The sequence below is a fragment of the Quercus robur genome, chromosome 2 (assembly GCF_932294415.1).
Source record: "Quercus robur chromosome 2, dhQueRobu3.1, whole genome shotgun sequence".
In the NCBI taxonomy this organism is placed as follows: domain Eukaryota; kingdom Viridiplantae; phylum Streptophyta; class Magnoliopsida; order Fagales; family Fagaceae; genus Quercus; species Quercus robur.
Window position 1 is genome coordinate 47,654,862 of NC_065535.1, and position 7,500 is coordinate 47,662,361.

A 7,500-nucleotide genomic window follows, 5' to 3' on the forward strand; every position below is an offset into this window, starting at 1 on the left:
TGTGTTATTTTGATAATCTGTTTCTTCTTGTTGTTTAAATGTGCGTCTTTTTCATGTCCTACCAACACTTTCTTTATTTCTTGTTTTAGGTGTTCGAGTGTCATGTCAAAACTTTCATCTTTTTAAGCTTTCTCATGTAAACACACTGTTAGATAACTTATTTCACTCCCATAAATAAGCTCAAATATAACTTGCACATACAGTTTTGGCGACTCCATTGGGAATCTCTAGTTATTTTCGTATTTAAGGGTGTTTTTATTGGGTTATACATCTGCTTGTGATCACTTCCTCCATGCCTCCGAGGAAGAAGGTGGGTACTAGGGTACCGATTGGTGTGGGTGAGAACTATAACCAAGTACAGATCACATATCCATGCATTCTGAAGGTGCAAGGTCTTCAGGTGGGACTGCTCATCATGAGAGCAGGGAGATGATGGCTGCCATTGAAGATCTTCAACGTTCTCAAGTTTCTATGTGGCTAGAGTTTCAGTCCTTACGTCAGGAGATAGCTACACCTCAAGCTCCTTAAGGTCCTCAAGGGTCTCCTTACCTGACTATGGAAGATATAAATGTTGGTTAAATACATGCTTGTATCGCATACAAGACATATACAGCGGAAAAATTAATAGATCCACTTCATTCACAATTGATAACATGTACTATGTAAATTTTAGAATATAAGAACAAGAGAGTGTATCTTGGTGTGGTGAATTTCAAAAAAAAAAAAAAAAAAAAGATTAGAAGTACTTGAGAACACTTTTAATCTTCACTCCAATTCCACTAATGTCCAAGAAGCGTGGTCTTTCAATCAGTTTATATGATGTGTTCAAGGGAGAATAAAAGAGTGTCTGACACTCACATACAAACCATTTCATTCACTTACAAAATTCTGTATGTTTCTCTCTTTATAACTAATTATCTAATTGGGCTAGCCTCTTAGGCCATACCATTTGGACTTTAGTATGTGGCTTGGAGTGGGACCAAAAAGGAACAAATAAGACACTAGCTCTAGGGCCTTGGACTTTTCTGTCAACTCTTGACAAATCCAAAGTTACCATTAATTATATTTAATACTTCTATATAGATATAATTGCACTCTAGGCTTTATTAATAAATTATATCCTAAGACTTTATTGTAAATGCAACCCTTTCATAAAATGTTCGTAGTAATACAAAGTCATGTAGGTTAACTGCCACTTTGAAGATTACTACATCTTAATCCTTGAGTACCCGGTTTAATCCTTTAAGTTATTCATCATATATTTATGAAATCCAATTTCATAAATATATACTTTAGTAACTCTTAACTAAAGCGGTTAGGCCTAACACTTTGAATAATTGAACCCATTAAACTTATCTCAAGAGAACATTTCATATCTCTGTTAAGAGATTATGAATTATGAAAGCTCGGATTTGTGTTAAAGCACAAGAGCTGTTTAGACCCCCAAATTAAAGATTACGGCTCGGTTGATTTTACTCTTACTTAAACTAAGTGCGGAATAGGATAAATGCGAGCGAACAAACAATAAAACTACTCTAAGCCATATTCATCAAAACATAGCAGTAAAATGAAAGCTAAAAGAGTAGGGAAGAAGAATGCAAACACAAGATAACACGCCGATGTGTTATCGAAAAGGAAACTAAAGTACTCGGCGTAAAACCTCTCTGCCACCCTCTAAGCGATAAATTGATCCACTAGACAATTAATTGGGATACATGAATAGTAAGAGACCTTCCAAGCCTAATCTACCCAATGTACCTAAGCCCTCCAAGCTCCTACTCCAACAAGATTTTTCAGAACCGTGTCTTGTCTAGCTATCTGGATCCCACAATATGCCCGATTGCATCCGCCAAGGCTTGGCTTCTTCCAATGCTTCCTAGCAGCACCAAAACCTCACTTGACACTCAGAATGGGTGTGTTAAATGTTTGGGCAATCAACCTCTCCAGGATATGGAAATGGAGAGGTAGGAGTTGAGGAAAACCATAATGGATTGTGTAAAGAATTGTGGGTATAACAATCTCTCACTCTCAAGGGTTGTGGCTAGGGTTTTCTCTCTAAAAGCACTCCTCAACATCTGTGGGTAATGTAGGTATATATAGTGTGGTTAGGGACAGGGTGTATTAGATATGACAAATTGGCAAGATAGAATATTTCGCGGGTATCTCGCAAGAAGACGTTACCCACGAGACACTCGCGAAAACCAGTTGTCACCATTTGTCATGACTCTTCACATTCCAATCATGTGCTGATCACATGCTTCACTTCGCGGGAAGGTTTCTCGAGAGCTTCCCACGAAATCTTCTTTACTTTACACTTTGCCTTGAGTCTTCACACTCTCTCACACTCACACAACCCTTACAAATAAATCTCATATAAAATACAGGGTACATAAGATTAAACATAATTACAATCAAGTTTGGCACAGAATTAAAGCTAACACAAAATAGTTGTAAATCACAACTTTACAAATTCCATCTTAAGAATATATGTTCCATCAACACTAAATGTGGTTGCCCAACATACTGAGGTTTTGATCATGACTCTAGATCTCACTTCATAATTAGGTCCATTATTCTCTCGGGATTAAGAGTTCATGTAAATAAAAGTCATGAGATTTATTATTCATTTGACAGTCAATAGGAGAATAATAAATCTCATAGCAATCCAATCCAATATGTCTTAGCTCTTTAAAACATATCAACATACCAACTAGAAGTCTCCATTTCCATGATCAAGACAAATCATCTTAGTTGATATGTTATAGTTTTCGCAGATGAAATGCCCATTTTCATCAGCAACTAGAAACTAAAATTTTGAGTTTACAAAGAACTTGTAATTTATATCTTCTGTGACTAAATCACATAAATCACATACTATGCATCTCATAGACTAAATGATAATGTCCAAATATTTATGTTACCATTATTTTAGATAATAATAAAATAATTTTATTAATGACAACATTAAGTCATATATAATGTCATACATAGCATCGTACAATAGGATTTAAGGGCACTAATCCTAACAATACATGCTATTCGGTTTGAGGCTAAAAAGATGGAAAGTGTTGTCGATGTTGATACCAGACTTCTTTATCTTGAAGAAATAGTTGGGAAACCTTACCCTACTAACTACACACCCCTTATATTTCCTAAGTATGATGGCCTAAAAGGGAATGATAGAGAGCATATCAGGCAGTATGTAGATGCGCTAACGGCTCTCTCTCACTCTCACAAGTTGAGGCTCAAAGAGTTCTCTAAATCTTTAGAAGGTCAAGCTTTTACTTGGTATACCAGTCTCACACTAGGGTCAGTGCTAAGTTGGAACGATTTGGCAACACAGTTCATGAAAAAGTTCTTTGCTTTGGAAGAAAAGCTTACGTTGTCAGATCTGCAACACGAGAAACAAAGGGTGTCTGAAGGATTGCTGGAGTATATCCCCAGGTTTAGAGATCTCTCTTTGCTGTGTTATAATCCTATGGAGGAAAAGAGGCTGTTGGATGTTTGTATCACGGGTATGTTGTATGAATATCGGCCTTACTTAGAGAACCTCCAGATCTCTACTTTTATAAGACTTGTAGAGGCTACAAGAAGGAAAAGCATGTCTATAAGGAAGCCTTCAAAAGGATTGGCTTCAAAAGAAAAAGGTGGATGTTACTGTGATAGAAGAATCTAAGAAGATGGCCAAAGGAAAGAAGAGGGATAAAGGTGGTATTTCCCCTCCTTTTACCGTGTCCACTGAAGAGTTGTATAGCATCCTAGAAGCTTGGGTGAAAAATGGTGTAGTGACGTTGCCTGAATGTAAGCATGAGCCTACAGAAGAAGAAAAGCGAAATCCACTTTATTGTAGGTATCACAGGAGATGTGACCACCATACTATAGATTGCTATGCTTTGAGAAATATCTTCCATGATAGGGTAGCCAAGGGAGATTTGATTATCAAAGCTAGGAAGAGAGCTGACCTAAGAATGTGTAGGCCAGGGTTGGCAATGACTTTCTTCATGGGTTGTGAAGATCCTATGGAGGAAGAAGCAGAGAACGTGGCTAGTAGTAACTCAACACCACCATCACTAGTAGATGAAGAGATGATAGTGAGAATCTAGTAGGAAGATAAAATTCATTCCTTTCTCGAAGGAATAGGTCTTAGACTGATGGCTAGAAGGGAAACAGCCTAAACCTTGACCAGGGTGATGGAAAGGAACCACGAAGTGGCTGTTGTTGAAGGGAGTTTAATGCAAGTGGCATATCAGGAAGTAAAAGATTTAGTCACTTTCTCTAATAAAGATATAGTCAACTGAGTTGTTGATGGTGATAAACCTTTGTATGTCACTGCCTTTGTGGGAGCATCTCAAATTAAAAGGGCCATTGGTGGACACTGGTGCGTCCACTAATATTCTACCTCTCCCAACTTTCGATGCTTTGGGAATCCCGAGGGAAAGAATTATTCTAGAGCCAATGTAGGTGGCAGGAATAGGAGCTCTACAACAAAATACTCTTGGGCATGTGTCTTTGGACCTTAGGGTTGGGCCAATTCGGGCACCTACTCTCATGCATGTAATGGAAGGGAATACATCTTACCCCATCATCTTAGGTCATCCATGGCTAAAGGTGTATAGAGCAATGGCTTCTACATATCAACAATGTGTGAAGGCCATTTGGGGGAACAAGCAAGTAGTTATCAAGGCCACCAAGATGCCTTTCGATAGAGCAGAGTTTCATTTTGCCGAAGCAGCTTCATATCAAGAGTACAAACCTGAAGGTAAGAATAGAATTCTTCCTTTCAATCCTATTGCTTTGCAAGCAGAAGAGGAAGATGATGGTGAATTGGTGGAACCAGAAAGGCCTTCCAAGATAAGAAGGGTCACTGGGCCTGATGACCGGGTGGTGTATGAATTCTGACAATTAAAGGAAGGGGATGAGGAGGATGGCGAGCCTAATTCCCTTAATCCAACACAACAGCCAGAGGAAGTTCATACAGCTGAGGAGTTTTTATGGAGGAAGACCCTGAATGTATGAATGATGGTGTTAAGAACGTGCAAGAAGAGCTCGTTGAGGTCAACCTGGGTAATGATGAAGAAGATGAGAAAATGGCAAAGATTAGCAAAAATTCATCCGAAAAGGAGAGAGGAAGGCTGGTAGCTCTATTAAAAGAGTACAAGGATGTTTTTGCTTGGAGTTATCAAGAAATGCCAGGTTTAAGTCCGAACTTGGTAGTGCACAAGCTAAAGGTGGATCCTAATGTTAAACCTATGAAACAGCCGCTGAGGAATTATTGTTTAGATGTTGAGGAAAAGATAAAGCTTGAAGTGCAAAAGTTTTTAAAGGCAAAATTCATTGAGGAGATTGAATGCCTGAGTTGGTTAGCTAATATAGTTCCTGTAAAGAAGAAAAATGGCTTGATAAGAGTTTGTGTAGATTTTCAAGATCTCAATAAAGCCTGCCCAAAGGATGAGTTCCCACTCCCTAATGTTGATATTTTGGTAGATGCAGCAGCTGGTCATGAGTGTTTCTCTTTTATGGATGGTTATAGTGAGCATAATCAAATCCTTATGGACCCAACGGATGCTCCAAAAATTGCTTTCAAGATACCTTTTGGGAATTCCTTCTATAGGGTGATGCCTTTTAGACTGAAGAATGCTGGTGCAACGTATCAAAGAACCATGACTTCGATTTTTGGAGACATGCTGCATAAGCAGGTGGAAGATTAGGTTGATGACCTTGTAGAAAATGCGAGGAATCCTTTTGAACACTTGGTGCACCTGAGACAAGTCTTTGAAAGATGTAGAGAGCATTGTTTGAAGATGAATCCTTCCAAGTGTGCCTTTGGAGTGTCCTCAAGGAAATTCTTGGGGTTTCTTTTTCATCATAGGGGAATTAATTTGGACCCTATGAAGGCTAAAGCTATGACTACTCTTAATCCTCCTATAACTCTAAAAGAGTTGAGAAGCTTTGTCCAATTTGGACCCTCGAAGGCTAAAGCTATGACTACTCTCAATCCTCCTACAACTCTAAAAGAGTTGAGAAGCTTTGTGGGAAAGGTTTCTTATTTGAGGAGAAGGTCTTGTGAAGTATCTGTTGACATGCCCTTAGTTATCAGGAAGAATGGTGTAATGGGCCATCCTGACATCATGCTTAGATATCGAATGCATATGGCCAACCGCCATTAAAGGCTAGGTAGTAGCTGATCTACTAGCTAATTTCCTCGAGACAAGTGATTTTTCACCCCCTCAATAGGAAATTATGGTGATGGAGGAACAGGAGTGGTCAGTGTATTTTGATGGGTCATCTATAGTTCAAGGAGGAGGGTTAGGAGTAGTCTTCAAGTCACTAAGGGAAAATCATACATTTGCCTATAAACTACATTTCCCTTGCTCTAACAATGCAGCAGAATATGAAGCCTTGTTAGTAGGGTCGAAGGCTGCTAGAAAGTTGGGCATAAAAAGGTTGAAGGTATTTGGTGACTCTAAGTTGGTGATAAAATAGGTTTAGGGAATCTATGGAGTGAAGAATCCTCGGCTGCTTACATAGCTGTAGTGAAAAAGTCATGGAACACTTTACTTTCATAGAGTATAAGGTGTTTAACAGGAGTGAGAACAAGCTTGCTAATTCGCTAGCTACTCTAGCCACCAAGTCTATACTAAAGAAAGAAAAGTTGACGCTCCAAGTTGAGATAGTTTAGCTTAGGATGAACTATGTTTCCCTCAGGATTGACCAGAATCCCTACTAAGGGCAATGGCTCAAGGGAAGTGTGCTGGATTAGAGTTACCAGCAAACATGAAAGACTTCCTTAGAATCAATGAAGACTTGTTTCTTAGGGGAGTAGAAGGTTTACTGATGAAATGTGTTTCAAGGTAGCACAGGGATTGACATTGTTGCATAGATTGCATTACGATATTTGTGGTGTAAATCTCGATGTCAGCCTTTATAGAAGATTGCAAAGGCTGGGATCTTCTGGCTGGAGATGGCCAGCAATGCTAAGGAAGAACAACGGAGCTGTAAAACCTGTTCCGTTATTCCCCCAGATCAAGCAGAAGTGCTTAATAGTGAGCTACTGAAGGAGGATTGGCAAGATCCTTACTTAAGATACCTTTCGTAAGGTATTTTGCCTACTGAGCGCATACAATGAGAGAAGTTGAAAATATATGTGACCATGTTTGAAGTGGTAGATGGGAAATTGTTCAAGAGAAGTTTCCAAGGGACATGGATGGTGTGCATTCCTGCTAAGGAAGTTAATGGCGTTCTTTTAGACCTGCACGAGGGAGAACCAGTAGGACACCCTGGTGGGAGGAAGCAGTGGCAAATGGCTTTGCACCACGGATATTACTGGCCCACAATGCAAAAGGACGCTCAAGACTTTACAAGGAAGTGTCAAGAATGCCAAAGGCAGGGAGATGAAATACACACCAACCATCAGAGTCTTCATCCAACTGTGGCTCCATATTCATTCCACAGCTGGGGGCTGGATTTTATAGGACCTATAAATCCCCCCTTTGAAGGATG